Source organism: Rhinopithecus bieti, unplaced genomic scaffold (genome assembly GCF_001698545.2).
Source record: "Rhinopithecus bieti isolate Rb0 unplaced genomic scaffold, ASM169854v2 scaffold_8783, whole genome shotgun sequence".
In the NCBI taxonomy this organism is placed as follows: Eukaryota; Metazoa; Chordata; class Mammalia; order Primates; family Cercopithecidae; genus Rhinopithecus; species Rhinopithecus bieti.
Window position 1 is genome coordinate 1,124,782 of NW_016806197.1, and position 13,222 is coordinate 1,138,003.

A 13,222-nucleotide genomic window follows, 5' to 3' on the forward strand; every position below is an offset into this window, starting at 1 on the left:
AAAGGAGTAAATTGGGGTATAATTGTGATGCATTATGAAAACAAGGGTTAGACAATGCATAATACAATTCCTTTTTAAAAGTTGAATGCTGAATGGCAGTACTACATCAACAGGCCACCCTAAAACAGAGTAAAATATATGTGAATTCTGGGATATTATAGAGCCATTAAAATTTTGCTGATTAAATGGTAAGAACATATGCAAGGAAATTTATACAAAGCTATACATGCGCAAATTTATATATAAATTTATAACACACAAATTTATAATAAAGAAAATATTCAGAACATGTATATTTGTTTCTCTTAAATTCATAAAGCAGAAATAAGCAGGAAAACACCTCTGAAGATCAGTGGCAATTTCTATCAAGGTTGAAGGGTATCTTAGTCTGGGCTGCTTTAACACAACACCATAGACCAGGTGGCTTATAAACAACAGAAATTTGTTGGCCAGGCGCGGTGGCTCACACCTGTAATCCCAGCACTTTGGGAAGCTGAGGTGGGCGGATCACCTGTGGTCAGGAGTTCAAGACCAGCCTGGTCAATGTGGTGAAACCCCATCTTTACTAAAAATACAAAAATTAGCTGGGCATGGTGGTGCACACTTGTAATCCCAGCTACTTGGGAGGCTGAGGCAGGAGAATTGCTTGAACATGGGAGATGGAGATTGCAGTGAGAGGAGATCATGCCACTGCACCCCAGACAGAGCAAGACTCTGTCTCAAAAAAAAAAAAAAGAAACTAAATTTGTGTCTCACTATTCTGGAGGCTGGAAAGGGAAGTCTAAGACCAAGGCACCAGCAAATCTACTGTCTGGTGAGGGCCTCCTTCCTGGTTCATAAATGGTGCCTTCTCATTGTGTCCTCACAGAGTGGAAGGGGCTCATTTAATAGCACGAATCTTATTTATCAGGGCTCCACCCTCAGGACCTAATCACCTTCCAAAGATCCCACCTCCGAATACCATCACCTTGGGGGTAAGGATCCCAACATATGAATTGGGGGCTGGTGGGGAGAACAAGCATTCAGAACATAGAGGAGGGTTACAAGGGATATTTTTCTTCTTGATGTCTCTAAGTCATTTCTGAATTTTCTCAGAAAATAAAATATTTGAAAAATCCTTTGACAGCTCTGATTGAGATCATAACCACCATCTTGGTCCACCACAATCAACTGCCACCACACCCATCACCTCTCTCACAGCCCTTCTTCTCTCCCTACTGGTACACACACTCCTGCTCACATATGCATGTGTACACACACGTAGTCAGTGTCAGTGCCTGGGTCACTACTCCATGCGTAGCATTTATCATCCTACCTGTTTCTGATTCCTGGTTCTTTTGGCCTTAGTGATCTTCCCCTGATACCCAACCTGTGATCTCTAATAACTGAATCCCAGCCACATTTCGACGCCCACCAGAAGTGCTACCACCCCCGTGAAGTTTTCCTCCATCCTTTCATGGAGGATAATTTAGCTGCCTATTCTGTAGCTCTGCAGCACTTCATATCTCTTTTCTATTCTCACGTTGTATCCTATACAGTGATTTGTGTGCATATAGCTTTTCTCCACCCAAGCCTAGCCTTCTCCATGGCTGGAACTCCCATCTTTGTATTTCCATATCTACTTCCTTCCACCAGTCTCTAGCATCTAGTATCTGCAATATAATAAGCATGCAACAGGTATTTACTGAATTGATTTGAAAATCTTCCCCCAAAGAACAATGAGAGGTGTGGTTTCCTTCTTTCAGTTTGGCCCCTGGGGCTCTTGAATGTGGAAGCTGTAACCTCCCCAGGAAAATGAACAGAAACTGAAGTATCTTTGGAGAAAGACAAAGTCCAGTCTTGTTAAGAATTTAAAAGAAGAGATGAAAAATGTGTTTCTGATCTCTAGGCTCTGCCCACCATGAGGCAGCGAGATTCCGGAAGACAGACCAGAGTCTGGGGAAGGGGATGACAGCAGGAATACAACTTCACCCGAGGACAGCAGGGTAAGAGAGGAGCATTTAACAAAATGGTGCTGAAAGCCAAGAAGGAAGCTCCTTCCTCCCCCAGAGTTGAAGCCAAAGCAGAGACTCTGAAAGCCAAGAAGGCACTGCTGAAAAGCATCCACAGAAACACACACACACACACACACACAAAAGATCCACATGTCACTCACCTTCCAGCAGCCCAAGACACCAACGCTCCAAAGGCAGGCCCAGGAGGAAGTAGCTTAACCATGCTTCCATCAAGTTCCCCCAGCCACTGAGTCTGCCATGAAGAAGCTAGATGAAAGAAGACACTTGTGCTCATTGCGGGTGTTAAAGCCAGCAAGCACCAGATCAAACAGGCTGTGAAGAAGCTCTCTGACATTGATGTGGCCAAGTCCACATCCTGATCAGCCCTGATGGAGAGAAGAAGGGCATATGTTCCACTGGCTCCTGATTAAGATGCTTCGGATGTTGCCAACAAAATCGAGATCATCTAAACCAAGTCCAGCTGGCTAATTCTAAATATGTATCTTTACACCATAAAAAAAAAGAAATGTGCACTCAAGGCTTCTTCTCCACCACAGGATGACGTGCTAAGTGGAATGAAAATGAGTGAGAGAAGAGGAGAGGCACCTGTAGTGTTTTAGGAGATAACTAAGTCACTGAGAAGAAGGAGAAGGAATCACTGTGTGTACTGGGTCCACAGTCAACACATGCAGGTAACCACAGCCCACTGAGTGGACCCCAGGAAGTAGAATGGAATGTACCCTTGGATCCAGAATCTTCCTCTCCTAACCAATATAATTTTAATCAGAATTTTTGGCAAATTATTTAAATCCAAATACTTAGTTTTATTTTCCCACAATCAGTTCCTAATCTGGTTCTTCACAATCATATCTTAAGCAACCTGTAGTCAATGCAGTCACTAAAATTCTAAGTGGGAAAATGATATCCAGCTTTTTTGTTTACCTATTATTTAAGACATACAAGAACTAAATGCTAACAGTAGTATCTTCTGTCGTCCTGCAGCTGGTACTAGAGAGTCTATTTAACCACACTAACATTTTCCTAGGAAGCTACAGTTTTAATATGGAATAATTCAACATATTCATTATCGCCTATTTACACTCATGTAAACCAATGCTCCCTGAGTAACCAAACTTTAAAATGTTAATATAAACATTATGCCTCTTTTAATTGCAATAGACACATTCCTAAGTAACTTAATTCCAGCAAGACCCTTTACCAATAAACAAAAAACACATTTTGGGCAGCTTTTCTGTACAGTACGTAGTAAGGAAGAAAGGAAATGATTTCCACAACAAGGACCAGCAGGATGACTTGTACTCTCTGGATTCTGAGGCCAAAGTTGTAGATTTAAACTCTCTCCAATCACCAGTTCATTCTCAGAACATCTAGAACCTAAGGGGAGGTTTGAACTTGGCTACCTATGGACTTACGGGTCAGATCTGGAAAGTTATAAAAAGGTGCAAGCCATCAGGGTTTATCTAAATGTTGGCCTCTCCAGAAATTATTTCCATCATGTTGGAGAAGGAAAGGCTCAGGCCGTTTTCATGAAGACCAGTTACTGAACTGTCCAGCTCGGCTGGGACCACACAGCCTGCAGCAGGACAGGCCCAGTCATCCCTGGGAGTCACCAAGCACAGGTTGAGGTGACGCGTTTATTTGGATCACTGAAATAATAAGCGATTCCAAAAGAATTTGTTCTTACTAACTAGTTGGATAATTTGATGTGACGGGTTTGCATTCCCACATAGAAAACTGAGAAGAATTCCTGGTGTCAACTGAAGAGACTGCTTGACTTTTTATTACAACGGATTTTCTTTCTCCAAATCCCAAAGTCTCTCAAGTGTATGTGTATGTGTTCCAATTTAGGCTTTAGTTCACTAATTAGCCGACAGTTACCATAAAATTGCTTTCTTCCTTTCCAGCCTTGATGAAGTTGTTACTAAGTCCATCATTACTCAAACCCCATTAAAACTGCTAAGTTTACAGAGGAAAGAGATTTCGAAAAAGATAAGGCTTTATTAATATTGTAATCAGTGTTTTTGGTGCAGTATTTATTCCTGAACACCAGCGTTTATTCTCACAATACGAGTGTTGTTTAAGTGTTTGGTTTTGAAGGATTTTGCTTTGGGCACCAAAGCTCCCACCATACTTGTTTTTGCTTTTGTTTTTGTGTTTCAGAAAGTGTATATGAAAAATACTAGCCAGGTCTTCTTTCACTTGGAGACTTGCGTGCTACAGCACACACTTGATTTACGTGGGCAGAACCACTTCATCACTGGGTATGGGCTTTGGTAAGTTTGTGTGGCCCAGCTGTCTTTTTAAATTGATCTTGGGAATAGTTTCCTCTTCCCCTGCAATGGAAAGAAACTGAATCCTTGTCAATATGACATTCATGTCATCGCCTTGAGTAACACAGAATAGATGAGGGTTGATCATGTTTCTCTAAACTTTGGAGAAAAAAAACAGTAAGAACTATAAACATTAACTCTACAGGTACTTTGGTGTTCTCCTAAGTGGTCTTCAATTAACACTCTATGACAGTTGGTAAAATCTGTTCAAACATAATTTTTAAGATTGTGTTAACTACACACGTGGAAATTTTAAATATTTATAAAGTGGCTTATATGTAGACTATAAACATTGTTAGGATAAAAATCCTATTATTTATGGAATTAATGAAATGAAGAACAAAATAGTATTTATTCTCTTACCAAGGTACTAACCTTATAAAGGCAAATAGAGACATAGTTAGTGTTAGGGCTGGGATTTAACTAAGAAGTTCTAGGGTGGCAAACAAGGCTTCATTTAGAATTTGTAACAGTATACCATCCTAACGATTCCTTCATTTTTCTGTGGTTGCCATAAGGTACATGGTGTTTGCCAATAAGTAATTTTATGACAAGGCCAAAACTAAAATCCAAGCCCCAAGTGACTCTTAGTCCAAAGGCTGTGGAAGTTAATGTGGAACAGTGTCAAAAACCTTCGAATTGGAATTCAGAGAACTCAGATTGGGTGCCTATTTAGTCCCAGTTTTTCACATGGCTAATTTGATATGGATTTAGTAGTTACTAATTCATGCTTAATCATAGATAGTAATTATGAGGAAGCCAGATCCTCTCTGGGTCTGTTTCCTTAACGGAGCACCCAAAGCTCCATTGCCCCTGAACTCCTCTCAACAATGACGTCTTTGCAGCAGTCCAGATCTACAAGCAGAGTGTGGCCCAAATGCTGCGTGTATCTTTAGAAGGTGTTTAAGACAAAGGGAATGGCCCTAAAGGAACTGAAAAGCATGAGACCACTCTAGACCTCAAAGGAGATGCAAAGTTGATGGAAGATTAAAGCTGCTGAAAATAAAGAGAGAAAGGATTCTTCCAAGGCACAGAACCTCAGAATGTCATGAAGTAACCACATGAATGAGAAAAATAACCAATAAGATAGACAGAACCGTTGCCTTCCACCTGTTGTTGTCTGCTGAATGTCTGTATTTAACGATCATTTGCTGTTGATAATGATTAATTCATGTCACATTATTTTCTCCATAGGCAAATGCCCTCCTATATTGAAGAAAATGTGTCCTTGTGAAATTAAATTCGACTACATTCATTAAGATTTAAATGTATCTGTATCTTTTGATGTAACTATAAGCCTTCACTGAGCACTCACTGTGTCCCAAGAATTGCTTTAAATGTTTTCACTGCACTAATCTTCACAACAGTTCTATGAGTGAACTTCATTATCGACCATATCCTGCAGAAGCACAGAGAGGGTCAGTAAGTCACCAAGCACTGCCCAGCTGGTGAATGATGGAGCCAGGATGCAAACACAGGCAGCTGGACTCTCCAGCTTGAACTTTTTCACAGCTACATGTTTATCACATGTATCTGCTCATATTTTATTTCTAACCGGAGTCTGGGAGTATGGGACATTTGGGCATAATGCAGTTACTTTTCAAGAACACACAAGAATTAAAAATATAAAATATCACCTGTGAATCAATGAAGAAAAATAATTGAGGAAGTGATGTAATTTTTTAATGTGCTATCTGCTAAATTTGAAAATCAAAGACAAAATTTTCAAGAATCTTTGCCTTGCCACGGATGTAACCATAGAGTATTGTGAAGCCAGCAAGATGAGTTACTTCTGCACTTGAAGTAGGTGGACTCTGTACCTCTGGACTTGATTCAGTAATAAATGGACTGCATATCTGGTTAACAAATTGTGTGCTATTGTTAGGTATAAGGAGCGGAGACTAAGAGACTGAGCTGTCTGTCGCCTTTCACCCATGGCAGTGGCTCAGTTCCTTCATTCACGTGCTCCGGGAGCTTTCCCTTCCAGACAGTATCCTGTAAAAAACCTACTAGTGCTCTCCAGAGAATCATTTCTGCAAGTCCAGTGTTTAATGTTTTTAAATGACAATAGGTGAATGTCAGCAGCAAGCCAAGTACCATTTCCTATAATGGTGTGGCAAAATATTACACTTGGATACATTTTTTTGTTACATATCACATAGTAGGCTCTCTATAAATACTGGATAAATTTAATAGATTTGATAAGCAGAAACGAAGAAGCATTTTCTATAGAAATCATCCTCAGACTTCAAGACACAATTTTTGAATATCTTTCTAATAGTTTAATTGATTTTCTTTCATTTTCCAAAGTTGATATCTATTATTGCTCACCTATTGGTATAGATCCATAGACAGATCAAATTATTGCGATTTGGAGAGGAGCATTGACAATACAAACCCAGGTTTTTATCCTGTGAGAAAATATCCAATAAGTAATGATGTATTTTTTAAAAGGCCAGTTTAACAACAAATCAAAATTCTGTTTGGTTTCAGAAAGAAGAAGCAGAATGATAATTTTCTTAAGGTAATTAAGAATTTTACAAACGAAAAGATTCATTCATAGTATCTGGATAAAAGAAGAAAGAGAAGGAGAGAAGAAGGGAGTAAAATGAAAATGAAAACAAAACAGAGAGGGGCAAACAGAAATTTTCTTCCCAAGCAGCAACTGTGGAGGAAGGCCAGTGTCCTGACAGTGTCGATTGTGTAGACGTGTGCTAAACTTTAATATTCTTTTTCACTTGTCTTGTTCAACATAATGGAAAATCTATGGCAAAACTTTAACCAGTGTTAATTCACGTCCACCAAAAGAGTTGCACAACCTCTTTATCCGTGCAAGATGGACCACATAATACTAAAATGCTCAATAATATCTCATTAAAATGTTTTGGGTTTTTTTCTTTCTGTTTTTGAGACAGAGAGTCACTCTGTCACCCCAGCTGGAGTGCAGTGGCACGATCTCTGCTCGCTGCAACCTCCAACTCCTGGGCTCAAGCAATCCTCCCATCTCAGCGTCCTGAGTAGCTGGGACTACAGGTGCACACTACCATGCCTGGCTAATTTTTGTATTTTTTTGTAGAGATGGAGTTTCACCATGTTTCCCAGGCTGGTCTTGAACTCCTGGACTGAAGTGATCTGCCCACCCTGGCCTCCCAGAGTGCTGGGATTACAGGTGGGAGCCTCTGTTTGTTTTATTTCATTTTATTTTTTAAGAAAAGAAGAGCTACCATCAGCAGTAGACTAATATTTTCATTAAAGAATGTGCAAGAAAAAAATTAAAATAAGACCCAAAGTAAGCCTGAAAAAGTCACATTCAAGGCTAGGGACTAGCAGAGAGAAAGCATGTCAGGACTCCAATAGAAACCTCTGAACTAAAGAAGAAGCATACTACCTTGCTTTCATTGATTGATTTTTGACAAACTATTTTTCCTAACTCACCCTTGTGTTCTAATAAAATTTGTAACTTGACATACCTAATACCCCTGGTTTGGCCCAGGCCTGTTGTGCCACCCTCTTACCCAGTTTTACAGGTTTCTTATCACCTTCCCCATCTTCAAGCTCACAGAAATCCTGTAGAGAGGACCGACCCAGGAAATATGCCTATTAAATAGGTGACTTTTTAAAATAGGAGAATTTGGTACCAATTCAGAAAAAGACTTGATGACAATGTTAGGTGTTGAACAAAGGTTATCCCAAACTAAGCAGATCAAACTGGAATGCAGAAAGGGGTAGGCTCCCCCTCTAGGAATTTCTGTTGGTTAGAATGTTCCTGAGCTTAGCATCTCTATGTACGGTCTCCAGAGTTAATGTACCATATTTTCCATGGTTTGATGAAGACTCCAGAGCCCTTAAGATATGAATTGCTATAATTCCTAAATCAAACAGCATTCAATTCAGTTCCAGACCATTTCAGGGTAATAAGACCGGTATTTCTTATTTTAATTAGTCATTTTATACTTCTAACAACTTCTTTGACAATCTTGGATTACTTGTTTGTTTATATGTGATAAAAGCCATGTTTCGCTAAAAATACGAATGCTACATTTGAATGTCCATTTACATTTTAGTAGTTATGGAAATAAACTATCGAGCCCTTTAGATTATGGCTTTTTATAGACACTGAATACAATCACCTAATCTATTTTAATATTATCCCTTTCAGCTGTCTCGTGAGCATCCCCCTAACACAGCAGAGATATCAAGTTGATAACATAAATTCAAGACAAAATGCCTGAACACTCATCAGAAACTGTCTTTTAGTTTGCAGAGAAATTTGTGCCTGACATTTGAAATTTTCAAGATAAATAAAAAAAGTCATGTGGCCACATAGAAGTATTATGTTCTATTTCTAGATTTTAAACTCCTTCAGTGTGAAGAATATTTCTTATCCTTGTATCCTGAATACAGTCGCTTTGTACACGATGCTTACCTAAGAAAAATTTTATTGCATTAATAAATAAAACGACAAGTGGGGTTCACATCGTGATTAAAACTATTTTCTCCAAGTCTTTATGCTAGTTAGTGAAAGCATCCCCCAATCACAAAAAACAACTAAAATAATATGAAAACGTATATAAACATATAGATGTGTGTATAGATACATAGATACAATTATATATATTCATCCTTTGATCACTGACAGTTATATATTTCCTATTGATTATATATCTACTATGTTTAATGTTCCACATTACATGTTTTTTAATAAATCAATTCCAGCTGGGCACGGTGGCTCATGGCTGTAATCCAGGCATTTTGGGAGGTCATAGCAGAAGGATTGCTTGTGCTCAGGAGTTCGGGACCAGCTTGCGAAACATGGTGAGACCCAATCTCTACAAAAAGTGGGGAAAAAAAATTAACCTGGCATGGTGGTGTTTCTGTAATCCTAGCTGCTCGGGAAGTTGAGGTGGGAGAATTGCTTGAGCCTGGGAGGTCGAGGCTGCACTGCACTGAAGCCTGGGTGACAGAGTGAGATCGTCTCAAAATTTTTATTGTTATATAAAATAAAATTAATTAATTCTTAGCATAGGCATACAAAGGGAATTACATTCTCCATGTCACAAAGAAGCAAAATAATGCTTCTTTGTGCATTATTTTGCATAACTGAGATGCACCAGAGTCAGGATTCGGTCTAAACTATACCCACCTATCTTCAGGTGGCACAATCACTCATTTCACCCCTCGCTCCCACGGCTGGCAGAATGATGGAATGACTCATCCTGAGTGCAAGCTGAGCGGCCCCAGATGCCATGCCCGTGAAAGGGAGCTGAGGCACTGATCCAGTCTCTCCAAGTCTTTCGGTGTTTGCTCAAAGGTTATTACTAAACTTTAAAACCAAAACAGCTCTAAATATACACGTTCCTCAAAATTAGATATGCTGGCAAGAGAAACGGAGACCAAGTTTTTAAAGCTCAAAATGAATTTCAGCGTTACAGACTTCTATATACATCAGGACCATTTGGAAGCCCCAAGGAGGCAACCTGTGATGGGAATCAAAGCTCTTGTCCCCACTCCTCCAGCCCCCAGTGTGTGACCTTAACAAGTCACTTATGTTCCTTAGAATGCAGTGTCCTTCCTTCTGATGACATTGTACATAAAATTAAAATGTAGAAAACAAATACAAGAGGAACTGCTGGATGCCACCCAGGCAGCCTCCCTCCCCACGCCTCAGTCACAGCTTCTGGGCCTCTCAGTGAAACTCTGGGATCCTGAGTACTCAGGTACCTGTCAGTCTAAGCCATGTGATCATGAAACTCCTAACTACAGCCACGACTAATGTAATTTTTTAGAATTCCTATGGGAACCAGTTTACAAAAACAGAACCCGTGAGTCATGATCATGATCATTTGGGTCACCAAGAAACATAACTTCCAGTGTATTCTTGGTTTCTGTAACTGCAAGTTGCAAATGCCCTGAAAAGGTATGATTTTGTTCCAGATACAAAGAATAGATGTCGCTGCTTTACAAGCTTGAGAACCACAGATGCAAGCCCAACCTTGCTAGAATCGGCTAATGAAATGCTGGATGTGGAGGCGACCTCACGAGACATTGCAGGCCCAGAGAGGCGAATGTAGGGGCTGTGATCATGAAATGGTGTCAGACCCATAAGCTGAAGGGTCATCTAGGGAGTGCAGGCCAGTGAGAAGAGAGAAGCCCAGGATAGACCCCAGGGACCCAGGATGGACCCCAGAGACCTGAGGGAGCCTCCTGCTCACTCAGGAGCTGCCAGCCTGAGTGAGGCCAGCAGAAGAGGATGCTGCATCAAAGGCCAAGAGTTCCAGAAGGAGGGAGCTTCCTGAGCTTCCATAGTTGCTGAACGTGCTGAAGGCTGAGTAAGGGGGCGACAAAGCAGCCCAGCCTGTGGCAGCCTTGACAAGAACACAGGGAGAGCAGCAAGGGGCGGAAGCCTGGCCCCCATGGGTCCAGGAGGAGCCTGCAGGGAAGAAGCTGGTCTGGTGTGGTCAGCGCCACCAGCAGGGCTGCCTGCTCTGACACCCTGTGATTGGAAGTCAGTGCCCCATGCCAGCCTAGACATTCTTATGACTTTGGTCTTTGAATTTGCTTTGTAAGTGAAGTCTGATGGGACGATGGGCAGAAAAGCATGCACTGGGGCCCTGGGACCTCATGTCTGCATAGTCCCACCTCTTCCTTTGGCCTCCAGGGGAAGGGGCCTCCCCAACCCCCAACCCCGAACCCCAGGCTCTGCCCGGCCTCCTCCTCTCCCTCCTGCTCACCACCACCACCACTGCCACCCCCCACCACATGTTGACTAAGACAGACAACCGTTCTGTAGTCATCCTCCACCCCGCCCCCTAATCCCCAGTGAGACCTGGGCCAGGATGTGTGAAGGTCCAGCTCAGTCATGGGCCTCATGCTATCTCGGGCAGGGGCCCGTGGCCATCTCCGTCCCTCAGTGCATTTGGGGGCAGCTCTGTGGTATTTTCTTGCTTACCCACGATCCAGGTCCAGAGCGCATCTGGTGCAGAGGCTGCAATCTCTGGAGAGGTGTCCGCCACAGGGGTTGCACAGCCACCTGGGAAGGGAATATTAACTTCCCGCCTGAGTGGGCCCTACATTCTTGTTGTGCATGGGGTCCGGTGAGTTATGTAGCTAGTGAAGGTAGTAACTTCACGAGGTTCAACTTTGAAAAGGAGCAGAGAGGTGGACAGAAACTGGTAGGACACGTAAAATCAAACAAAATTTCTCATTTTTTAGGGTGGGCAGTGCTGCGTATGTCTGTATGGTTTTAGGGATAAACGCATAGGAGAGAAAGACTGAGGCAGCGAGAGGGGGATGGGAGGAGAGCTACAGGTGGGAAGCTCTTTCGAAGCAACAAGAGCTAGCGGTGATCCAGGTGGCCTTCGCCTAGCAACGCAGGAAGGAAAAAGGCAGAGGTTTGGTGATGGTAGGATGAGGAAGAGCAAGGCTGCCCCCTTCCATTTAATGCATCACATCTAAGTAATTGCCCTGTCTGAGTGTGAAGGTGGAGGAGGCATGTGGAAGTTGGTGGAGAGATGCCAGTCCTGGCAAGGGGAGAGCAGGAGAACCAGAGGGTCTAGTGGAATGGACGGCTTCCTCTGCGCCACTTTTCACAATGTTTAGTTGTTTTGTCTCTTTATCTGTGTTATTTGCATTTTTGTCTCTCTCCCTGATAAGAATGTGAACTCTGTGAGAAGCCCTACCCCCAGGCCCAGGGCCTGGTTCATGATGGAACTCAGCCAAGTTGTTAGTAGAAAAAAGGACCAAGGAAGGCAGGTGAGGAGGAGGTGTCAGGTCCGGTAGCCTAATGTAATCATTATTCAGGTTTAGCCTATGTCTCCTAGAAAAAGGTGTGCATTTGACAAAAAGGTGTGCTCCTCTGAGGTGAACTGCAGGCCAGGATCATTTTCTCCCCATTTTAATGTAAAGAAACTGAGGAATATATAATGTGTGAAACGGATCACAGATTGATTGATTGATTGATTGATTGAGACGGAGTTTTGCTCTTGTCGCCCAGGCTGGAGTGCAATGGCACGATCTTGGCTCACTGCAATCTCTGTCTCCTGGGTTCAAGCAATTCTCTTGTCTCAGCCTCCCAAGTACATGGGACTACAGGCATGTGCCACTATGCCTGGCTATTTTTTTTTTTTTTTTTTTGCATTTTTAGTAGAGATGAGGGTTTCACCATTTTGGTCAGGCTGGTCTCAAACTCCTGACCTCAGGTAATCTGCCCGCCTTGGCCTCCCAAAGTGCTGAGATAACAGTTGTGAGCCACTGTGCCCTGCCCAGGTCTTTATATTGTGGAACACTTTCCAAATTTACAAAATATATTCACGTGTATTATTTTATTTGGCTTCCACAACAACTACAGCAGGTGACCTAGATGGTTATGACTATTCCCATTTCATAGAATTCAGAGGGACTAATGTTGCACCGTTGATACATGGTAGATTTAGAGCCCAGGTCATTGGGTTTCTAGTTTCGTGCACTTTTGACCTCACTGCCCACCTTTATAACCAGATACTGGCCAGAGATAGTCACGGTTCTGCAGTCAGCTGCTCCAGATCCCTGAGGGAATTAGCTGGGGTTAATTCCCAGTTCCCTGGGGACTAGGGATCTCTTACTCTTCTCTCCAGAACTGGGATCTGCTTCTCTCCACTCTAGCCCAAAAGGCTGGCTGGAAAGTAGGATACTAGCCTCAAAAGGGGAAGAAACTCAAATGATTTCATGATAACTGAGTAGCAAAGGGAAATGACCACAATCCAAATCCTTCTTGCTCCATGCACATCTCCTAGATGGAAACAGTGAATTCAAAGAGATATATGGCCAAGAGAGATTGCCCAATTCCCCAGGGCTGCTTCCGAGACCCAGATGTCAGTAGCAGTGCTGGAGAGGGACGAC